The 26,009-nt window shown below is 35.9% G+C and overlaps 1 protein-coding gene across 1 annotated transcript in view; it reads left to right on the top strand.

Moving 5' to 3' along the window:
• Positions 1–10,481: 10,481 nt before the first annotated feature.
• The window catches only part of sNPF (short neuropeptide F precursor), a gene marked incomplete in the record, with an annotated part of 98,056 nt that continues 82,528 nt past the window's right edge, over positions 10,482–26,009 (top strand). The window contains 1 exon segment of the mRNA XM_074086935.1: positions 10,482–10,556.

Raw genomic sequence — 26,009 nt, forward strand, 5'->3', positions numbered from 1 at the left:
CAATCTATTACGTTATCCCATATAAAGGTTAATATTGCGTTACATTTACAAATAACTTCTGCTTCCAAAAGCTATTAATGGCGACTCATAAAATCATGAAACGTATTCACATTATACAATATCAACTGGTGGAATTATTGTAAGTTTATTCATAATGCATACATCGCTGTTACAGTTTGAATATAAGTGCAACCTGTGCTAGTAAAGCGGTTATTGTACAACGAACATTGTGTTAATATACAAGTTGAGGTGAAGGATTTTCTGATTACTGTTAGTTACTGGAGTGTAGATTTCGACATTAAATCTTGGCGAATGCGTCAACAACTTACTTAGCGGGAGGTAGGGTAGTAGGTGTTAGTGTTAGTATTTAGGAGCTATTAATTTATGCTTTCTTGGAAAATTCTCCTATTACCTATGACCTCGTTTTTGAAGAAGTGTTGGCAAGCTTTCTACATATTTTACCGGTAGTATAGGGATACCTATACCATCTACCTACCTAGGGATACCTACTCATCTTCATCATATCCGCACAAGTCTCCCATCCGAATGACAGGGCTATATACAGTTCTCACGCGGGCCTAGTGCAGATTGGGAACTTCACACATACCATTGAATTTCTTCGCAGATTTGTTCAAGATTTCTCACGATATTTCCCTTCACCGCAAAGCTCGTGGTAATTTCTCATTAAATTTCGCGCATGAATTTTGAAAAACTCAGATGTGTGAGCCCGGTTCGAACCCACGATACTCGCCTTGAGATGCCATGGTTAAGTCAAACTACCCACCACTAGGTTAGGCTAGGTAGGTGGTCACTAGGCCACCAGGTATTTTTTATAATAATCGTACTACGCGACAGAAAAGTAGTTCCATCGACACCACCTCGAAAGATGTTCTTCCACTACGGTCTAAGCGGTGTTTTTTACCCCGTACGTGCAAACTTTTGAATGGACGGGCGGCTTCTGTCTTGCTACAACATGGTTGCTTTTGCGAGCCAAAGCGAGTGTACCACTTTTTGCAACACCGACACCGTAACAGCAGTTCCAATGGTACTGCGTATCTATGGGCGGGCGACAGTGACTAGTTGACCCTATGGCGTGCATTGAGTAGGCAGGAAGGTAGGCAACGCTAGTGCTGGTGGTGCGGTGCTGCGACGCCAACTACCTACTAAGGAATTACCCTGGAACGACCCAATACACGCCAATGTGCACCGCATTCCGCCGTTGGTCAACTTTTGTACCTATATAAAAAACGGCTGGAAAATTTCAGCGTAAACTAGAACCTTGAAGGAAATTTTGTTCGTTGGACGTTATGTCCACTCACAAGGTGGTGGATTGGGTCCCAAAAGAACCTTGTTAAAAAAACACTTAGATTAAGAATAAGAATAGTTTATTAGTCAAACATAGGTACAGATGTAGAGATGATAAAATAAAAAATAGAACCCTGTATGTTTTGCCACATGGCGTACAAAATTTCAGTTTTTTTTATAATTGCAGCTATTTAAATATCAGTCAAGGAAAAAAAAAACTAACACCTCTAAACACTTCTAAAGATTACTTACGAATCTCAAAGAGGCTCAAGTATTAAGAAATATTATTTTTTCTTGTCCAACGAGTGGGTTAGAATACTTCACGATTCACGACTAAGTAGGCACCTTAGGCAAATATCAGAGGCACTCAGGCGGATGCTACGAGGGACATGAATAAAATAACCTTTATAGTAATTAAAAGGGTTAAAATAATGTGCCCGCAACATTTGAATTTCGAGAAACATTGCGTGAAAAATCGTTTTTAAACCCCAACCCAAAAGAAAGGTGTAAATACAATCTTAACACACAAGAATTCACCCAAAAAATTACATGTGGTTGACATTGCATATGTTATTATATAGTTATTTAATGTAATTAATTGTGAAATTGCTATGCCCCAGGGCATCATTTTCTTACATATTTTTTTTGTTAAAGTTGTTGCAATAAATAAAAAAATAATGAATACCAATGTCTGTCGAAAGATTGCTGATTGCTTGCCAGAAAATTGTTTTTTAAGCTTATCTTATCGTTTCAAGTTTTCAACATTCGAACCTCATAGAAGAAAAAGTATGTCGCAAATTTTCCATCTCAATTCGTTAAATTTTTGTATGAATGATTTTTTTATTCTTATGAATGTAACGCACCTGAGAAATATTTTTCTTTACAAAGATGCCCTAAATATCCATCTCAGTTTCGTTACATTTTAGTACTTATGAACTTTTTTTTAATTCTAGAAACGTACGCATCTGAGAAATATTTTTCCAAGTAAAAGTTTGGGACACTTGAAAGGTGCACATTTTCTGCAAACGACCCATAAGATGGGAACATCGAACATTTATGAAATATCCTAGAGCTTGAATACTCCAGACAAGTTGATTCATATCATGTAGCGATAGAAAACAGAAAGATTTTTACATATTCCCTTGTTGCAACGACTTACTCGTCCGTGAGAAAAGATATCTAACTAGACATGATTTAGAAATATGCACTTTATTATCAAGGAACAAAGTAGATTTAAGTTATTCAATCATGAATAACAATGACTTTTCAGGTTCTAAGCAAGAAGCACGAGAGGTTTGTTTACGCATATTTTACTGACTGTGCTTTGAAAGACACCTGTAATAATAATGGTATACTTATGTAAGAAACATTATGAGCAATAGAGTTCAAAATTTTCCGTAAGTACCGGAATACTTATATTTACTTACCTAACATTATTATATAGTACTACTAAATTTAAGTGAGAAGTTAGTATTTTCTTCCCTTCAATGCAGTTTTGGACCAATAATTCTGTTTTAGCCACCTATTCTTAAACCTTATGGTTATTTAACAATTCTTCTTAACAAACCTATTTAACTCTGCTTTATTATACTTATTGTAAAATAGTAATAAGTTCATCACCCGGAAGACGTCCACAGCTGAACAAAAGCCTCTCCCTTAGAACGCTACAATGAACGACAACTCCCCACTTGCAGCCACAGGTTGCCCGCAACTCTCACGATGTCGTCAGCCCACCTAGTGGGAAGCCTGCCAACGCTTCGTTTTCCGGTTCCTTAATGTTGTTATTATTATTAAAGTATTAAAAAATATATTAACTTGGAAATGTTTAAATAAGGCGGTCAAACTTAAGATTATGTTTCCAGCAAGGTCACGCGCGATCGGAATATACGCAGAGGGCCTACTCCGAAATTATAAATAAAAGTTCGTATCGTACCGTCCCTCTCGCTCTCGTATTAAATAGTATAAGTTTCAGAGGGACGAAACGACACGAACTCCGATTTTAGAATTTCGGAGTAGCCCCGCAGCTCTACGGAACAATACATGGGATAGGATGCGTCCGTAACTAGTTTAAAGTTCATTTATAGAAAACAAGACTAAATGACAATACCCAATAAAACCGGGTAAAGTATTTTTTTGTCCAAAATACTCCCGTGACGGAGGCTCGGATTGACTAAGCGTATAAATCGCCTTTTAATTACTTTTTGCGTAAACATTTGTTTAATCGTTCACTCAAGGGGGCCGATACAAGTGATTGATTACAGTCTGCCGTAACACGATCAGTATTCAATTATATAACGATGATTACTACTCTCAATAACCGTTTAAAAATATATCTTATTACTAAGCCTTTTGAAATTAGAGAAAACTTTAGTTTGCAAAATCTCTACGATTCAATCAAATCAAATCAAAAATATTCCATCTAAATAATAGAAACCATCGAATAGATTTAAATGTATGATTTTGTATAATATTTGAACTGTATTTTGTATAATAGGTACTTGAGACTCACTCATATGTAATGAAATAAACCCGGAAAACCTAGAGGAAGGGCAATTAGCCCACAACAGGGATGTTGTGGATATAACATTTCGGATCTGGATAGGGGTACGGATATGTAAACATAATACCGGTTTCGGTTATGGTTATTGGATTTTTAAGGAAGTGTTAAAGTACAATACAAAAATAGGAATAAATAAAAATACAAAAAGTAATCAACAAACCTATACCTACAAAGTAAGGCTTAAACATCTACTCGTATAATTTTGTATTTTTTATTCTATATTTTAATTATTTTATTTTGTACAATAAAGAGTTTGCTTTCTAATAGGATTAGATAATAGGTAATTACATATTAGATGTATTTCTAATAGGACTTGACTTTTATTTTATTGTAATAGTTACGAGTCGTAAATTACGACTTAGCAATATAAAATAACCTAACCATAAAAATGACATTTTTAAAACAAGCTTTTTTTGCTGACTGTACTTGCATCGTCGCCCAAACTACATTTCATACCAAAATTTCAAGTCGATGATATTAACCGTTGAAGAGCGCGGTCCTGCGGAGACGACCCTGGCTGGACTACCAGGATGTCACTACTAGATTATTGTATTGTCACGCGACTTACATAAGTACCTATTCCAAATTTCAAGTCAATCTGACTACTTGAAGTTGGTCAAATTTAACCTGCAAGATTTGATTACAGACAGACAGACAGGCAACGGGACAGGTGAAACTAAATAAAAGCTTGTAATGCAGAAGGCACGCGGCTGTTCTGTCGGGTCGGCCGGGCAAAAACAATAACCTGTCACAACATGTCGCATTTTGACTCCGCCCCTATCCGAAACTATCCGAAATATCGGATTCAGTTACGGCTACGGATAGGTTTTTATTTCGGATATCCGATAGTTTCGGTTACGGATACGCTCCATAACATCCCTGGCCCAGAACATGTCGAGCTAAACTAGATTTAAGACGTGAGTTATCCTGGTTTATTAAATTTAATATTTTTTGTATATTATTTTAGAACATGACACCTGTCTGATATAATTAACTTTTATTTAAATGCACCTACGAGTATTATGATTCCTGATTGATGCACAAACATCTTGATTTACAATTAAGATAAAAAAAATTGTAGGGTTAGCGTAGAAATAGTGTGAATAGGAAAGTGCGATGCTAGGATTTAATAGCAAGGTTAGGTCAGCCAGCTAAAAGCAGACCATTTAGTAAATTCGTCCCTTAGGCGGCAAGCGTTAAGTCGCCGCGTCTGCTCGCTGAAATTTACACACCCTGGATTTATACTGCTCTAGGGCTGCTAGATAAATGAACTTACTTTTTTGAAACTGGGCCAGGCTTTTCCGGAGACATTTCGACGTTCATATGTGCTTGTTATAGTCTAAATTGGATAAAAAATTATAGAAAACTTCTGTTCTTATTTTTAAGATGCGTAAATTATGCATACTCATTGTGTAACAAGCAACACAGGTGCTATGCTGTACAAAATCATGATTGATTCATGCGTTACTTTGTGCAGGTCCATATCAATGAGTTACCCTATTTTATGTAGCTTCTCCGCTACAAACCATGCAACACAGCTACGATTGCGCGACACTTTTCTAATGTATAATTTAGCAAGAAAACGTTTTCCTATAAAAAAAATTGTAAGATTCAATACAGTTTAGGTACGTATGCTTAACTCGATTATAGAAAATGAATATTTCATTTTGAATATATTTCACTACCTCTGAGAATTTGATCATTCGTTTAGTTTTTCTTTAAAATATACTTAATGGTTCTAATTGTTTAATTAAATTTTACCATTCTACTCGCAAGAGAATACAAGAGTATGTTTATTTATAATTCTAATATTTATTTATTAACAAGTTTTTCAAATAGGCTCTGAATTTCCGGAAGCGAAAACACTCAAAATTATGATTAAGTATATATATTTAAAAACAAGTATTAAATAGTAAAATTAAGTAGTAAAATACAACCGGGGATGTCCTATTATTTAAAGTTGTAATGTATTTTTCCTGTTGAGGCCTATTTTCGCAAATAAATTATTTTTTAATTTCTTTTCTTTTTCTTTCTTTCAAATTACCATATCCAAGATAAATTCCCCACAATGAAAACTAAATTACACAATAACAAAAATACAAAGGTTCTAGTTGGTTCTAGTTTAGTGCGATATGTATTTCTGGAGGACAGGTATGTATTACAATTACGATTAGGTGAGTCGACACCTCCGCTGGGAAATACAATGTTTTATTGAAAAGGAAACTCAATATCGGCTTTTTTGTAGCTACAAAATGTTCTGGACGAAAAACATTTCGGTGTCGCAAATAAATCATTTGTGACATTTTAAAATACGAAGGATCCGCTGAAGGTTTAGAATTAGGGCGATAGGTTGTGTGTAGTTGGTATTTTTTTTGGGTTGAGTCGCAAAGGCCACAAAGAAAGTTGGGCCAAAGACACTAGGGCTTGCTTTTATGTTCCTCAAGTAGGTAAATAAAAGAAAGCCCTAGTGTCTTTGATGGTCTTTGACTTTAATTAAAAAAAATTGTAGGTGATATTAAAATATTGCAGATATTTATTTAGCTACTGGCTACTACGAACAAATAATAAGTCAGGAAGCGTAACTCAGAACAAATTCCCGTGGCGGGGCAGATATTATTTGTATGAAAATACGAATGTTTGTTCTCGGGTTTTGGGTGTTTAATATGTATTTAAGTATGTATCTATTTATATAATTATATTTATCCGTTGCTTAGTACCCATAACACAAGCTTTGCTAAGCTTACTTTGGTCAATTGGTGTGAATTGTCCCGTGATATTTATTATTTTTATTTATTATTATTATTTATTATTATTATTAATTCCACGCAAAAAGTGGCCATACGTAAAACCAAAACGACTTATGATTCAAATACGAATCAATTTCGAGGTTGCAAATAGACGTGCTTGTAATAATGCAGGGATTGGTTGGCTCCTGTGATGCAATGTGAGATGACAAACTACATAGACAACTGACGTTCAGACGGATCAATTCTTACATCTAACGTTTCAATGACATATCATGTATTGATAATGACAGCTTGTTTTTTTAAGCGACTTAAGTATAGGAAAAGGAGTCCAACATTTATTAGTGGAATGTGTTCGGAATCGTGCTGCGAGGGAGGCGTTGGTTGCAGCAGCCAACCTGAGCAAGTATGACACGGTTATATTTGTGGGTATTTTAGCTCAGCCGGCCTCAGACATGGCGTTAATGCTTTTCAGGTTGGGTGATGTGACAAGGAATTAGTTATTATCAATTGTGAGATGTACATTTTTTTCTGGTTAGTTAATGTTTTGCCCTATGGGCTAATGTGACAAATTTGTACGTTGCCCGTTTCAATTAAAAAAAAAGGAAAGTAGGAGGTTATCAATTCGGTTGTATTTTTTTGGTTGTTACCTCAGTACTTCGTCATTTATGAAATGAACCGATTTGAAAAAAAAATCGTTAGTAAGTATAGGAATACCTCTAATTAGGTACCATAGGCACGAAATCAGGATCTGATGATTGGATCCTAAGCAAATCGAGGGAACTCTTCAAATATTGTAGGGACACTTATGGTAATTTGGATATATTTAGTAGTAACTCGTGCATTTGCTCGTGAACATCATCATTTGGTGAAAGGGAACTAATGATAAAGACAAGTGAAGACCACAGTTGACCACCGGAGTTAGGTACTACTCAATAACAAGTATTTCACGGGTTTAATTTCAATTATTTTGACACAGTTGCTAAGGAATTTAAACTCCTCGTAATGCATATGGTGAAATGGAACGGGTGGTGAAGCACCATGAGTCTTGAATAATGGACGTCTATGCATCGGAAAAAGCAATCTTTCGTAAAAGGTGATGAGCAGTTGACATTAAACTATTGTATCTTATATTATTCACACTAAAAATCGCGTGTGTGTGTGTGTGTGTGTGTGTGTGTGTGTGTGTCCCAAATCCCGGAATTTCAACTATAACTACCAGATCAAATAGTGTAGGCGTGCGAAGCCGCGGGTAAACTCTAGTAAGGAATAATTGATATTTTTGTTTCGATTATGAAGTCAATAAAACACACCAATTCTTTGAATAAAAAAATACATATTATTCACTGCTCTAACATAAGTTTTTGTACCTACTTACCCTTGAGGTATGTTTTCTTGGTACTTATCTTACTAGATTTTCGCAAGAATACCTAGAACACGATAATTAAATTAAAAACAATAAAATATTACAGTTATTGTTTTAAGACGTGTCGAACAACGACCACTACTGTCTACATATATTTTTTTATCATTTCTGTGTTTTTAAGTATGCTTAGTTATTAGAAATAAGTAGCCTGTTATTTTGTAAAATACTTTGTTTATTAATGTTCAGATTTTTCAACTGAAAATGGGTCATGTGAGGCAGTAGCGTATATAACTATAGGAAGTCTCTCACCATGTGACCTTAATTAACGTCAGCTTGAATCCTGCCTCGCTGTTGCCAATTTTTAAATCGTACCAGCCAAAATTTCGTTTAAAAATGGTGAAAATATATTGAATTTTAAAATAAGAGTGGTAAAATAAACGACTTATTCATAAACTGATAGGCAAAATATCGGGCCACCAAATGTATGCAGTAACAGGTAATTTTGTATGTAGAGGGGGCCAAATTTTGTACCGCTGAGTATATCATGTCAACTTGTCGAGAATAACTCGAGCGGTAGGTAATTTTGTACCAACAAAGATTTTTATCATTTTCAAATGGTAATTCACGGGTGTGATGTCAAAGACGAGTCTCCTTATTAGAACATAAATAGCCACTATGTCTACGTATTTACAAACGACACTGATTTAAATCTACCACAAATGTCAATATAATAATAATAATATATAATAATAATCCCAGCCTATATACGTCCCACTGCTGGGCACAGGCCTCCTCTCGGAATGAGAGGGCTTGGGCAGTAGTTCCCACGCGGGCCCAGTGCGGATTGGGAACTTCACACACACCATTGAATTGCTTCGCAGGTTTGTGCAGGTTTCCTCACGATGTTTTCCTTCACCGCAAAGCTCGTGGTAAAATTCAAATGTAATTCCGCACATGAATTTCGAAAAACTCAAGAGGTGCGAGCCGGGGTTTGAACCCACGACCCTCTGCTTGAGAGGCGATAGGTCAAACCACTAGGCCACCACGGCTTATATAATAGTATCACTTTAAAAATTGAACGTTAGCTTGAATCCTGCCTCGCTGCTGCCAATTTTTAAATCGTATCTGCGAAAATTTCGTTTGAGAATGGTGAAAACATGTTGAATTTTAAGATAAGAGTGGTAAAATAAACGACTTATTCATAAACTGAGGGGCAAAATATCGGGCCCCGAAATGTATGCAGTAACAGGTAGTTTTGTATGTACAGGGCCAAATTAACCAACGAAGATTTTTATCGTTTTCAAGTGGTGTTTCACGGGTGTGATGTCAAAGACGAGTCTCCTTATTATGAGTAGTAGACAAATACACACTATGGCTACGTATTTACAAATGACACTGATTCAAATCTACCACAAATGTCAATAGTATCACTTAAAAAATTTAAAAATATGTCAACGTTACAAACAACATCGCGGCCTATAGGACGTCCCACTAAACTGTTCGAGCTTGCACCTCAGATTTTTCGGAATTCATGTGTAAAACATTTAAAGTTTACCACGAGCTTAACGGTGAAGAAAAACATTAAAAAACCTGTGAAGCAATTCAATGGTGTGTGAGAAGTTCCCAATCCGCATTCTGTCTGCGTGGGAACTACAGCCAGCAGCTAAGCAATGGGTGGGACGTATACAAGGTGTCAATTAAATAACAGAAAACCAGAAATTAGTTTGCTCAGAATCGAGAGTAGAATCGATTACACTATGTTTTAAATTAGGTTGTGTTTGTGTTTTTCAATCCCTTTTTTATTGTGCCCAGTCTAAAAGTTACGACTGCAACAGGCGCCAATTAAATGTTTTAGCAGGTTGCATACTATTTTGATAATTTAATACTGGCCGGTTTCCTGTCACTGAGTGATTTTCTTCTAAAAACGTCAAAGGGCAACTGACAAATACAAATCATGAGTATAGAGTTAGAAATGAAGTAGAATTACTGACTTAGCAAAACACACGAATATCTTTTAAAATAATAAAGGTATTCAAAAATAAATGCAATCAACTAACTTAAAATAAAAAAATATTTTTGGGGTGTCTTGAGGTTTTCAGTTATTTAATTAACACCTTGTATATAGGTTGAGATGGAAAGATAGATGGATGGATATAGACGACAACTAATGACTTGTGACGTTCGTTTTTAAAGTATTTATCTGTACATGAGACAGTCTCTTCTTAAGCCCAATTTAGACTTGCAATCAAAATCGTAAAAGCTGCATATTGCGAGGCCGTGAAACATACGAGTACGAAGTGGTTAATCAAATCTCGCCGTGCTATGCAACTTGCAAGATTTTTCTTGCAGCTCTAAACTGGGCTTTATCACAAATCAGTGTGAAGTTCATAAGAAAAACTTGTTGATAACTTCCACGCAGTTGTCACGAGGGCTTCGTTCCCGCCCCTTTGTGGGCGGAGCTGCGCCTATATAAGCCTTGCATGCCTTAAAACTTAGTTATTAGATCTGATGCGCGCGATCACTCCGGGAGTCAAGTTGGTCCCGCTCTGTGACATTTTCCCGCGCCCGTCTCGGCTCTCAGGTAAGTTCATAGCGTAAACTTTCGATCCGCTATGCGGAAAAATATGCATGGAAAATGTGTGATGCGAAACACGTGGCGGATTTTTAACGTGCACTGTGACAGCAATTTTCAATTAACTGATACTTGTTACTGTAGCGGCCAGTTGCTGGACGAAAATGAAATCTTGTAGCGTTAAGCTCGGTTGAACCTTGACAGTTTCATTTTAACACTACTTGTGTTTACATAAAAGTGACCTGTGATTGACCCCTTTCTCACCTGATGAAAAGTGCAGATGAGGTTAAAGGTTCACTAGTTCAGCGTAACAGCCTATTCACTCTAGTCTTGAAGAACCATAGGTTTTACGAAACTATTTAAGCTTAATGGAAATTTGGGCTTTTTTCGGTAAGTGACCACAAGGTTTATTTTTTTTATAATATTCGCTGGAACAAACGCAATCTGCTAACTATCGTAAAAAGTTTTTAAAAATTTACGACACAATTTTAAATGGATATTTACTAAATTCATTATGATTTCTTGGATAGTGATCCGAACTAAACCGAACTTTAATAAAAAATAAAAATGGTTTGAATTCAATCCCAAATAAAAAAAATAGTTTTACCTGAAATAACTAAAATATTAACTATAATTAATTACGCGATACAAATTCATGAAATTTAATTATATAAGTTGCAGAGAATAATGCATGAAAAAGTTAATATAGTTTACATATGTTAATTTCAAAGAAACAGTTTTATTGATTTTTTGCCGTTACCTAAGCAGTTTTCATATTTTTTCGCAAATCCCTCTTTTTAAACGGCATCCATTTATGAAATAATCTAATCGTCACATCACCCATTCTAGATATTACATTCAACACAGTGAATGCAATTAATTTTGTTATCACTCTCAGAGAAACAACAACAAATTCAAACACAATAAAGCGGTCGTCTTGTTTGTATGTCACAATATTCAGTATCAGCTTCTATTTACTCGCAAACAACTGACTTTGTCTGAGTTTTTCGCTGACTGGATTTTAGAAGGATCAATTGTAATTAAATATTATTTACATCAACACGAAAGAACTTATGATTTTTTGTATTTATGCACTCTGATGGGCATTAACTATTTTTGATGCTTTTCAATGAGTTTAAATTAACTCTGTAATTCCCAATCACTCAACTCAAATTTGTACGGAGCCCTAACGTGGGTTTTTTTTTTTGGTAAAGTTTTACATACTGCCACAGAGATCATGGTTAAATTATTTTACCATAGTGCGAATAGTTCAGAGTATTTTTTTTTCTAATGAATCTAAATGATGACCGAGTGTAATCTACTTCTACAAGATGCTCATTAAATAACCGTAAACCTGAAACTAGTTTGCTTAGAATCGAGAGTGGAATTGAATACAATGTATTTTAAAACTAGTGGTTTGTCGGTTTTAAACCCTATTTTACTGTGTCCAATCTATAAGTTACGAATACATACGCCGATTACATTTTTAGTGCGGTTGCATACTATTTCGATAATTTAAAACTGGCCCTTTTTCCTGCCAGTTTGATTTTCTTCAAAAACGGTTTTCTTCTAAAGCGCTACAGTCAAGCACCAAATTAAATTACGAGTGTATAGGTAGAGTTTAAAGAATATTTGTATTGTATTGTATTGTATTGTATTGTAGAGTCATTCACGATGACGCGTGCCGTGGTTCTTATTAAAATGTCAATAATGGCTAATTTTGACAAAATCACGCGTCTTCGTGGATGGCTCTAGGTATATAGTAAAAAATTAAGTAAAACTAAATAAAGTAGACTTAGCATAAGATAGGAATCTTTTTTTAAATAATTATGGTATTTAAAAATAAATGCAATCAATAAAAAATACTATTGTTGTTTTAAGTTTTCATTTATTTTTAAACCTTGTATTGCTGCTATGGCCTCGTTCGTCAATAGAGCAATCATTTCGCGTCTAACGTTTCTTGTACTCGCCAGTAGGTACTAAAACTTGATTAAACAATAAAACATGTTTAGTACTATTCTTATAGCTTGGTTAGACAAGGGATTACTACAAGTATAGTACAATTTTACAAATAAAATCACTGCTCTACTGACCGACACTTTCTTCTTCTCAATGTTTGTCTACCTACATTTCATGTTAAATATACTTAAAACTTGAGACGGCCTTCTTAACAAGTTAGCTTTAACTATAAGGCAAGCGCCTGATCTGCTAACAAATGGTACGTGTACTGTTAAGAAACACCATTTTAACATTAACTACAATATCCATACTAATATTATAAATGCAAAAGTGTGTGTGTGTTTGTATGTTTGTCCGTCTTTCACGTCCAACCGGAGCGACGGATTGACGTGGTTTTTGTCATAGAGATAGTTTATGGGCCAAAGAGTGACATAGGCTACTTTTTCTCCCAGAAAAATGCACAGTTCCCGAGGGAACAGCGCGCGATAACCGAATTCTACGCGGGTGAAGCCGCGGGCAAAAGCTTGTCTAGTAAAATAAATAAAATTGACTCCCTGCCATCATCATCGTCTATAGCCTACATCCCACGGCACAGGCAGGCAGGCACAGGTCTCCTCCTTGGGAACTCACACGCACTATTGAATTTGCTCCGCTAATATTTTATCTACAGGTTTCCTCGTGATGTTTCTTTAAGAGGAACAAGTCCTAGTTTGAACCCGCGACACTGCTTGGAAGGTCATAAGTGAAACCATTAGGCTACCATAGTTTAGCCCTTGCTAGTCATTATTCATCTCGCCCTATATACGTCCCACTGCAGGCTTCCTCACAGAGTAAGAGGGCTTGAGCTGTAGTTTCCATGCCAGTTCAGTGCAAATTAGGATCTTCATGCACACCATTGAATTTCTTTGTGTACAGGTTTCATCGCAATGTTTTCTTTCGCTGTAAAGCTCATGGTAAATCTCAAATGTAATTTCGCTGAAAAACTAAAGAGGTGCTAGCTCGGGTTTGAACCCACGATCCTACTACCAAGACTACCAAGACTTTGTTAGTAATTGCTATAACGCCAGTTTTTTTCATGTAAGATAACATTTCTATTGAGCCCCATCGATAAATACTTAAACAGTATGAGAATTATGCAAGACATTGTTTATGACAGCGGTTTACTTCGTTACGCAAGTAGGTATCCTTCATTTATTGTGGCCAGTATTCCCTAGTAAATATCTCTTATTTACAATCCAGCTTATGGAATTCCTTGCATTCCATATTTTAAAAACCACACAAACACATACAACTAAGTATTCTTTACTTTTGAGCTCAGTAATGAGTATCTCATATAACCCATCAAACGAACTAAGCTCCGATCAACGATTTGTACTAATCGTTGATCGGAGGAACTAAGAATAAAAATACAAAAAGATAGCAAATCATAATTTGATTGCTTAGTAGCGACATCTCTTGTCTGGGTGAGCGTTTAGCTCCGAAAATGTGTTACGTCTCTCGATGAGTGCGAAACATAGATGTCGCTAGTGCTGCTGCTTAAGTAGCGTAGTAGAAATAAGCAACCTGAGATATGGGTGCGTAGGAGAAATTCGTGTCTGTACTCATGTCCAGTGGTAGTGTAGGGGTATGGCACGGAATGCTGAGGACCTGGGTTCGATTCTCAGCGCTGGTCTCTTTTTCTGGTTTTTCTGTGCATCCGTGCATCTTTGTATTTTCGAACTAAGATAGGCAGGAAGGTAGATAGGTAATATAGAAATCACATCTAAAATACCTTATGCCAAATTTAAGTAAATTTTTATGCTTTTAAAAATGTACCTGGGGACCACAATATACAAAAAATGAGTTTTTTTCTGAATTTTATAACAAGCTTTGTCACCTAAATTAAACATTGTTAAGTTTTTTAAGTCAACCGTCCACGTAGGTAAAATTTTACTTGCAAGATTTGACCTTTACAAACATGCAAACAAACCTTATAAGACAAATACAAGCTGGTAAATAGTAAATTTAGCACCTCAAGTGCATAAAATGCGTCATTTCGAGACATTTGTATCCACCCGAGCCGCAGGCGAGGATTAATAGTTAAGTCGAGGGTGAAATGGGTTTTATGAACAAGTTGTACTTAAGCTTAAGCTGCAACAGTGCAAATCGTTGGTCAAACATTGGCCGTTTTATTACTTCAATAAATTTAATAATATCATAAAAAGTTAAAGTGTAACTTTACTGATATTTATTATTCGTGTTTGTTCGCACTAGAGTATAAAAAGTCATTTTATGCCACATACGAGTACATCTAGCATTAATACAAAGATTACGAGCATGAGAAGTGAAAAAATTGTTTCGTAAGTAGGTTTACTAAACGTTATCGATTACTCATGCTATCGATCTGTTGCTTGATACGTGATAGGTCATCCTTTTCCTATTATTGAACCTGTTTTCAATACATTTGCGGAGTCTATGAATCGCATCTGTATTGTGATACCGCATTATTGTTTCCGCAGTCTATTTCTAATAATCTGTACTTGAACCAGCGGTTAAACGCGGGTTAAACTAACTGCAATATGAGGCTGAGTTTAAACAAACTGTACCTCATGACCGACTTCAAAAAGGAGGACTTTCTCAATTTGGTATTTTTTTGAAAATGTTGTTAGCTATCGCAGTATCCAGTATTTTTACATACAAGCTGAATAAGATCTATATACGTCCCACTGCTGGGCACAGGCCTACTTTCAGAATGACAAAGCTTGGGCCGTAGTTCCAACTTGAGTCCAAGAAGGATTGAGAACTTCACACACACCATTGAATAGTTTCACAGGTTTGTGCAGGTTTCCTTACTATAAATTCCTTCACCAAAAATCTCGTGGTAAGTATTGGTTGGAATTTCATACGTGAATTTAAAAAAAAAACAGAGATGCGAGACCGGGTTTGAACTCAGAATCCTCTGCTTGAGATGAATTCGGTCAAACCACTAGGCAACTACGGCTTTTTTCCTTTTTTTGGGTTAGTATCAAAACGTCTGAATCTGACAAAAGTACCTGTTCCACTATGGACTAATTCGCAAAACGCCTCTATTATTTTTCTTGATAAGTTGGTGTCGAAAGGTTAGTATTTTTTTCGAGAATCGACAGAACTTTTTAAATATTACGAGCTCACGCTCAGCAGCTTTTTTTTCATGAAATTTATACATTTGGTCGGAAAGTACTACTAGTGTTTGATAAAGTTGGTTTCAATTCGTTTTTTTGTTAAACTGTTCAACAGGAGTACCAAGTTTTGTGTTATTATATACCTAAATTTACACCGGATACGTAAAACCCTCAAGTTAGCTGCGTTAAAGCGATTTGGTGCACGGCACGTGACAAAAATGTGAACTTTATACAGTTTAGAGTTGTTTTATAGGTAATTTTTTATTATGTTTCTGCTATATAGCATTTTTTATATGTTATTGGTTAATTTAATCGATAAACGCCTGTTTTAAGTTTTTTTTTTCTATCTATTTTCCACTAAATGTGTAGTTTGGCAACAGTTTTACCTGCTACATTATTTTATTCACTGAATATGTTACCAAATCTATTACTAAAATTAGGTATATATAAAAATGAATGTAGGTATAGTTAGTAATTACCAATTTTATGATTTAAATTCGGGTTTTTTTCCGCGTAAGTACCTTGATTTTAGAGAAGCTCCCCGCTTCTCGGAAAACCTAAAATCAAGGGGCGCGGAACCAAACCTGAATTTAAATCATAAAATTAATTAATTATTAAACAAAATAAATAACTAAGTTTAAATGTCTCTCAAAAAAAAAGCTCAAAAGAAAAAAAGAAAGAAAAAAAAAGCCGTGGTGGCCTAGTGGTTTGACCTATCGCCTCTCAAGCAGAGGGTCGTGGGTTCGAACCCCGGCTCGCACCTCTGAAGTTTTCGAAATTCATGTGCGGAATTACATTTGAAATTTACCACGAGCTTTGCGGTGAAGGAAAACATCGTGAGGAAACCTGCACAAACCTGCGAAGCGATTCCATGGTGCGTGCGAAGTTCCCAATCCGCACTGGGCCCGCGTGGGAACTATGACCCAAGCCCTCTTGTTCTGACAGGAGGCCTGTGCCCAGCAGTGGGACGTATATAGGCTGGGATGATGATGATGAAATGTCTCTAATTGGTTAAGTACAAAAATATATTTTATTTATAAACAAAATATGGACAACATTTGTCTGAAATAGATGTAGGTACTCGTAATTTTATTTTATTATTTTATTTAATTTTAATGTAGTAGGTGCCTAAAGGTGAATACATAAAATACAAAATAACGGACGAAATTGCCGCCACACCAACGAATATACGATCATAGGTCATAGCCATTGCAGTGCACCTTTTCTATATGGTTAGGTGATAGGCATGCATAGCATGGGTAAAATATAAGCACTTTGGACCAGCCAAAAATACCGGCAAGTAACTCAAAGTAGGCACTTGCCCAATTCTCGTGTCAAGTTTCGTTCCATTAACCCCGTGGACAACGTGTCCCTTTCTTCAATTAAGGGTATCCCTGGTATAATAATGGTCTTACAGCATATAAGGCGTTTTCCATATATAGAAAAACTTATTTTATATGATATGATAAAATAATAATATAGTGGACCAAGAAATACCTACCTCTAATACCCTATGGTTAAATGTCAGTTGTACTGTACGGCTTAAAATATAACAGACTACTTTAACTTAGAGGCCAATGTGACAATCTACCTTAGCTGTGTTATAAGTTATAAGCTTAACTGTCAATTGTAAAACACTTACTTGATCGACTACAACAACAAGTAAAACTATGTTAACTCATCATACACGCAAATCGAATTTCAAACTTCCTTGCGCAGTCGTTTCAAGGATTGCTATAAAAACCTGTTTGATTTGGAATTAACATTATCATTTAAACTGGAAAAAATAAATAAAAACAAATTGTAAAAAACATGACCAAGTCATTACTTTTCATTTAAAGGCAGTCGATTAAAGAGAGTATGCAAATACTCAGTCGTCCTCCGTCAGTTTTCCTTTATGCATCTTGTTTCATTTCATTTCGTAAAAGGTCATAAAATGTAGGGGGTTGGGGACCCCCGTTTAGTAGGGTTGATACTAGTTGAATGACGAACTTATATTTTTGTGGCAGCACTTTCTTACATTTACATTTTCTTGCAAGCCTTTTGAGAAGTACTGAAGGCCAAACCAAAAATAAAATTTACTTTTCCAATGGAATTCCCCGCAAAAACTTTACCTTACATTTGTAGAAAGACTTTATTTAAACTGCTTCTTGGTAAAACGTGGAAAAGGTATTCCAACGGTTCTCTAGGATAATGTGTGGATCCCGTGGGGATGGGGCTCTAGCCTAGGGCAGAATAAAGTGGGAACACTTGTACACTTTCCTTAGAATAATGTGAGGTAACAAGCCGACGATAGATACTTAAAACGGCCGCTTTCTCTAAACAACTCCCGTGATAATGGGAGTAACTGCCGCAGCTTTCGAAATCTTATTATTGTTATATTATAATAAACAAATTAATTCAAAGTTTTAACGTAAAAAAATATTATCAAAACCTTTAAAAATTTAACGGAGCGTTTTGTACACAGCACCTCCTGGCTTTTTACAGTTTCCTGAAACTCAATTAACGAGGGTAAAATATTGTTCTTTCGTAGCAACTGCTGTGCCGGGCAACAATAATAATTTAGAACGACCCACGCGTACACTGCGGCTTGAAGGAGGCTGGAAGGTAAAGTGCTATTAAACACTCCACTACCAATTATGAGATTTTACTGAATTCAACATGCATGTTTATTTAGTGACCCTTTCTGACCTTTCATACGTGTACGGCTAATTAGCAATACCTATCACTTATCATAGCAACTCACGTCCGTCAATTAACTTGAATCAATTTGACGGGACTTGTTGCTGATATCGTTAGTGCTGGCTTAACGAAATCGGCGCTTTGAACATATTTTGAATAGGAAATACAATAGAATACAATAAATAACTGTTTATTGAACACCAACACGTAGTAAGCAGTAGGTACAGAAAACACAAGTACAACTATAGAGATTTTTCAAGGTAAGCGATAGACGGCCTTATCGCTTCAGAGCGATCTCTTCCAGGCAACCTATTCATTATCAGGCAGGTATTCATTAGTATGCGGTTATTATCTTGTTCTGCAAGAGAAGATCCTCGGGGCGCGTGTTGCATACAAACATACCCCTACCAAAATGTTTTCGAAGTTTATTTCGTATTTCGAAGTTTGTTTCGAAGTTTTTATGGCACGCGCCAGCTATGACCTGCAGTGTTATCTTAAGACTGAAAGTGATTCTTTATTATTGTTTGAACACTATCAATTAGAGATACTTACTTACTGTCCATGATGATCACATAATCTCTTTGTAACATCTGTAACCATACATTGTGGAAAAGCAATAAAATATTGAGTATTGAGTATTGAAATCCCTATTAACTATTATTAATAGGTATGATATTTTTGTATGATTTCTGTCTTAAAATACTACTAATTAATTAGGTAGGTTATTAATGAATTAGTTAGGTTATTAATTAGTAAGGTAAGGTCAGGGTGGCCAAATTCGTCAGCGGGGCATTTCCGTCTAACGGCGTTTGCGGCTATTCAAACAAGAGTACACGCTTACTCACTCGATCGGTAAGGCAGAGAGAACATTTTATACCCACAGACAAAAACAGATGGCGCTGTCTAGCCAGTGAATGGAAAAAAACCGTTTTTAAAGTTTAGTTGCGCTTCGAACTCGAACACGAGTGTAGTGTGCTGTTGAGTTTCGTGACGGTGCGATGAGAAAATGTAACTTTATGGCTTACTACGTATGTTTATTATATAGTTCGATATGCATGTTTGTTGGTACTTTTATAAATTTTCAATTATAATCTGTTGGTGAGAAACTCTGGGTGGTTGAATATTGGTATTAACGAAATGACCGAGTAGACAAATCCGTCAATTGTGAATCGGGCAAAACCGTCATGTGCCGGAATTTCCCTATTTCATATATTGCCAACCTTTTTGATTTGACTTAATTAAATAATAATATGAAAATTAACATTAATACGATTTTAAAATAAAAATATTGTTGCGAACATAATAACACTGTACTTCGGCCGGACCTTACTCAACAGTGGCGCTAACTGGTGAGCACAAAAACAGCCCATTATTTAAAAAACGTGTCAGTTAATGGATTTTCTCTAGGGTTTGGGAATCTGTTTTAAAAGGTTTTCTACTCCTGATTGTAAAAATAGGCCGGAATTGCCCCGAAAAAATATATTTGCCAATACAATCTAAAATGAACCTTAAATTGAGGTCGCTAGAGTTTAGTTTCGAGTAAGAGTTCAGCGACATTTGTTCACTTGACGTCTATGTTTGTAATACGTCACGATACAAGAAAAAACGTAGGTTGACGGAATAGCCCCAAACCGTCGGGAAAATCCGTCAACTGACATGTTTTAAAAAAAACATATTTAAATGACCAGCAGCACTAGCAATTTAACATGAGTACCTGTATATAGTTAAATAAATGCTTAATCTATTACAGTGATCAGGTTTATTAAAAAGTAAATATCATCTTAGTTATGACCAGCCAAAGTGAACTAATCAAAAAGTATGACGGAAATGCCCTCCTTGACCTTACTTTGAAGACACCATAAAACAAGAAATCCAAGACGTGACTCCAGGAAAAAAGAAACACTTCATTGTAGCTCTTAAGAGCGTTTGTACCCAACCAAAAATGTCATTTTACATTTGGTTGAAAATTAATCTGGTTTAAAGAGCGTTGATTAAGAACGCTCGTTAAGAGCGCTCAGCAGGTATAAACGCTCTTAAAACCAGATTAATTTTCAACCAAATGCAAAATTACATTTTTGGTTGCATTTGCAGGTGGGGGTGACCTTGTGCAAGGTCCGCCCGGATTGCTACCACCATCTTGCCGTGAAGCAGCAGTGCTTGCACTCTTGTGTTTCGGCATGGAGAGTAAGACATCCGGTGAAATTACTGGCACTTGAGGTACCCCATCATAGACCTCTAGGTTGGCAACGCATCTGCAATACTAGGGGTATTGCAGATGTTTATGAGAGGTGGTGATTTCTTACCATCAGGAGACCCACTTGCTCGTTTGCCAACCAGTCGAATAAATAATAATAATAATAATAGTGAAACCAATAACGACGATCGGATGGCCAAGTGATCAGAGATGGGTGGATCGTTATAAGTACGCCTAATAACTAATACCTATTAGTCTTCCTATAGTAATCTTCCTGTAGATCTGTAGACTGTGAATGAAGTTTTTGGAGTGATAAATGGGTCCTATCCTAACTGGGTATTGTTATGCACTCATAAAATTAAATAAGCAAAAGACGAGCGCTTTCCGAACCCTGATTGATTTGATGTATGTATTTTTAATTTTGCTAGAAAATAACCGTATGGGCTACATTTTCCTCGAAAACTTATGTCGCTTTCTTTTTAGGATGATTAGAATTCCATGTAATATTTTGACAATTTATTATTCCGCATTCCTAACTTATTTTCCTGCTTTTTATATTGACTCGACAAGTAGGGTCCGACTGCGATGGGCATGTTTGGACATCGAAATAATAAGTGAATAAAGTAGCACTTTTAGATCTAGCTGATAGGGTGTCATTTTGAATAGTTAATCTGTTTACAAAAATTGTAAACGATCACAATTTGTCGTTTACGTGTAATACAAGACAGATAAGAACTGACTGACGTCACCACTAAAGGCACATCGTAAAGTCAATCTCTTTCAAAGTTGTAGTAAAAAAGCACTATAAAAAAACCCGGTACTTACCGTGTAAGTACCTACATAGTACATGAAGTTTGCATTAAAATATTTTATCTTATACTCAAATGAGCCTTTAAACTGACTGCATATTGTTGGAATAAACACATAATGACGTTATAAAGATAATTTAGATTTACCACAGCCGTATATGTACACACCGTGTTTTTTTACGTCCGTTAACTTGAAAGATAATTTATAAAAAAAAGGTTTTAACGTGATACTTAAAAGACATATCAAAGCAACTCACTATTTTTAAACTTTTTTACTCCAAGTATGAACCAAAAACAATTTTATAACAAATCGGGCCATGGTCCACTGGTCGCTTTACGTGTAGTTTTACAAGGAATGTTTTTACCCTCATATTTGTTTTATTTCAACGACTCCAGACTCTTTGCTTACTCTGGATGCTTTAAGGAACACCTCGAATTGTTTCCGCCATTTGCGCCACGACTCGGCCCGCGCGACCGGTCCGCCTTCCAACAACAGCTTGGCCGGAGGCTGTGCGTGTTCCATTTAAACTTATTGATATCGACAATACACTATTTTTGAGCGATATTTTAGTGTTATATAATTAATTCGCGTATAGTGTCGTAGAAGTTTCAATGGAACACGCACGTCCTCGGGCCGAGCGTCCGAAAGCGTCCGGAGTAAGCAAAGAGTCTAAAGATGTCCAGGCCAGCTTGTTAGTTAATCTCATTGGTCCTGTAGGGTACGAAGTCTATTCTACGTTCACGTTTACGGAAAAGGAAAAGGAAGATGTCGATAGTGTACTTACAACGACGTTTTATGGTTTATTAAAATAACGTAAAATGCATTTTTGTTAAACACTACTTAGTCCATTCCTTTCATAATTTTTCATAATTGCGTTCATACAGTTCCACCACCTCCACACTGTAAGAACACACACAAATCACACAAACCCACTACACTAACATGACACATGGTCATGGATTTTATGACACCCCGTCCTATTCTAAAACAGAGCACGGTATGGACTCTAGTTACAAAGATTTGCACCTTTTTCGGTAAAAGGTTCTTGGGCAGCGGTGGTCACTTACCATCGCTTGCTTACTTTCTCGTTCACTTTTCTTTTCTTGTCTTATAAAAAATCAAATTAATATCTGGTTTCCAACGTTTTCCTCAGAGACATTATTCTCGATCGGATCACCAGAAAACAAAAGAACCTATCACTAGGTAGTATTACTACATTTTCTCAAAACTACATAATAGAATTGTTTATGAGGTATTAAATTCGTAAGTTCTGGTCAGATAAAGTTTCACTGATATCGTATCATACATTATTTTGACGATTTTGCCTTACGTTTATTGCACGTTTAACGAACTTCTTCAGAATGGTTTTATCAATCAAGTGATGACATCACGAGTCTATATAGTGTCCGGAAGCATAGCCATCGTTGCGAATGTTTTTTTCAGTAATAAGTTATAAGTAAATACCTACTGACTTATTTAAAGTTATCGACAAAAAAGTGCTGAAATGAACCAAAATAAATACTTTATATTATTATGTAATTGATAATAAGTTAAGTTACCCAAATAAATAATTGTCGTCCGAAAGGACCATTATTTTTCAGACTTGGTCTTGATTATTATATCTCATAATTGTTATGCCAAAGTTTTTTAAAAACTGTCCCACTTTATACTCTAACAGTATAAAAATAACCCACCCTCTTTCATTCTGCCAAGATTTAAATTGAAGGGAATTGTATCTTAATTTTCAACCGAAAAAAGGTTTCGGTCTCGGGTGTTTTTGAATACGAATAAATCACGTAATACAGTTACCTGCCTTGCTCCATCCCGGAAGAATACAATACATATTCCTACCTTCCTCTTTGGGAAACCTCTGGCACAATTACATACCGAGCGAAACAAATGAATTCACTTTATTAGTGTTTGCGTTGCTTTAGTTGCTTATGTAAGTGCAGCGCTCGGAGCTAGCTGCAACGTTATGACTAGGAGTTGACTTTTAAAATAAGTATAACAAGTCTAAGGTACATTACTGCAGAGGCCGGGAAAGAAAGGCTTGCAGGCTGAGTATGTTTAGACAGCCGAGCGAAGCGAGGCCGGATAGGCAATACGAGGCTGGCATGCTCTTTCACGCCGAGGCTTGTATAGTGCTTTTCTCAAAAATGAACTAAAATAAATAAAAACTCCTCGAAATCAATGTTTTATTCGTAAGACAACTAAAATAGTACCAGACTCAAATTATAACTACCATCTATATAAGTGTTTATTTCATTCTAACATGAATTTATAAAACGTTAAAATAATCCCAAAAAATCTAATTGCTTTGAAACATTTAGATACATATATGACTGCAAAAAAAAATCACGTTTCTAAACGAAACTCTTGAAATAACAATGACACTTACTTGCAAAATGGCTAAAGCCCAAGTCCAGTCAATCAAAAAAAAAGACCATGACACTTGTAAATTTTCCCGCCAAAACTTTTTTTATCTGCAGCCCATTTAATCAGCTACACTAATACTTATCATGTAAATTAAATTGTAATTTGACCTAAAACGCGTCGGCAATATTTATATATTTACATATAGAATATTCATAGTCCTTTGAATTTTTTCAGTAACTAATAAATTAACTATAGAAATTCAGATTATTAATTTCAAGTCGTGTATAATGGCCTGTATCTTGGTTATTTGACGTTTTGCATTAAAACAAACAGTATATTTTGAAGCCTGTTTTAAGGAACACAACATAAACATTACATAACGAGCATGTTTGAGAAAAAAAAATAACCAACTTACCTTTTTGTAAGATCGTCATCGGAACACGCATACACACACTCGTTTCAAAACAATCGACATATTGGTAGTCGGTAACAATTGTGTTTGCTAGATTTGTTTACGTTGGTACAATACAATAGGTAGGTACATACAATGACTTTTTATTGAAAAACACGTAATAAACAATAAGTACAGTAAAAGTATTTGCAGATGAATTATCGGTATAAACAGAAAGAAGAATTATTGAAGAAAAGATTACTAAGTTAGTCATCCCACTTTCCACTAATATTATAGATGCGAAAGTTTGAAAGTCTCTCTGTTTGTTTGTTAAACCGCTGAATTTAGATGAAATTCGGTATACAGATAGATCGAGTCTTGGGGAAGGATATAGGTAATAAGATAGTTTTTATCCCGGAAAATTGCATAGTTCCCGCGAGATAGCGGTAGCCGAATTCTACATGGACGGAGTCGCGGGTAACAGCTAGTAGATGATATGGTTGTCAAAAGACAAAAATGCTTTTGCTAGCAGTAGTTTTGGAAAGTCAACATAACTCGTGCGCATTTTCCGCTATGATTCTGGACACTCTGGTCATAGTTTTACGAAGATACTCGTAGTAGCGCGGCTTTCAGTTTATTCAATATTCTAAGGAATTTTATTTTTTTATAACAAGCTTTAGAAGCCGTAGTGGCCTAGTGGTTTGGCCTATGGCCTCTCAAGCAGAGAATTTGTGGGTTCAAATCCCGGCTTGCACGTCTGGGTTTTTAAAAATTCATGTGCGTAATTACATTTGAAACTTACCGCGAGCTTTACGGTGAAGGAAATCATCGTGAGAAAACTTACGAAGTAATTCTATGGTGTGTATGAAGTTCCCAATCCGCACTGGGCCCGCGTGGGCACTACAGCCCAAACCCTCTCATTCTGAGAGGAGGCCTGTGCCCAGCAGTGGGATGTTTATAGTCTGGGATGATGATGATGATGATAACAAACTTTATGCTTACATACGTTCTAAATCTATGACGCGCAAATAAGTACAATGTTTTTAAAACAAATAATTATATGCACCCAGTGGAATAACATTTCTGGTTTCAAAAAAACGCCAGTAATAGTAAATTACGGTCTAGTTTTCGCTCCAGCAAGAAGCACGCTAATTTGTGAGTAATTGTCATACAAATAATGAAACAGTGAGTGAGTCCTTTGAGCAACGCGGCACATTCAGAGGGAATGTTTACTGTAGAATCTCATTAATTATTTACTGAACAGACAATATAAAGGTCGGTGGTGTAATTTTAAATGCTGTGTTAAAATATCGAACATGACATTTACGGCTTGGTAAATATTTAACGTCTAAAAGTTCTTAATTACCATCGTTGCATTATTCTAAGAAAACAAAATTAATATTAGAGACATAATTGCCTCAAGTATTTAGTATTTCAATTATACCCACTAAAGTTCCTAAAATTCTTTAATTTTACGTGCGAGTTTCGAAGCGCGAGCGAAGCTTCTCCGTTTCAGCTTGGGCAAAAACGCTGTCTCATCTCCTCTAAAGGTCGCTTTTCTCAAAAGATTTGCGTCAAATTATGTGAACATGTTCGATAGTTAAATGAAGCTATCCGTCGACACAGTTTTCATAAATTTTTCCACATTTAGAAGCTTTGTAAGTTGAAAACGTAAATAAATAATATATTTCAGACACTTCGAAAAACTCGTTATTTTTATAACCTATGATGTCCCAATACTGAGCAAAGGTCTCTTCTTGAACTCCAACAGGTCAGTGCGTTCTATGAGCATCTAAATCGTCCCCTACGGTGTACATTAAATATTTACCAAGCATTATCGTAAAATAATGGTATAAAACCCAGGTGGTGCAGGTGTGGTAAGGTGTACTTCATTATGGCGTTCTAAGATC

Source organism: Choristoneura fumiferana, chromosome 4 (genome assembly GCF_025370935.1).
Source record: "Choristoneura fumiferana chromosome 4, NRCan_CFum_1, whole genome shotgun sequence".
Taxonomy (NCBI): domain Eukaryota; kingdom Metazoa; phylum Arthropoda; class Insecta; order Lepidoptera; family Tortricidae; genus Choristoneura; species Choristoneura fumiferana.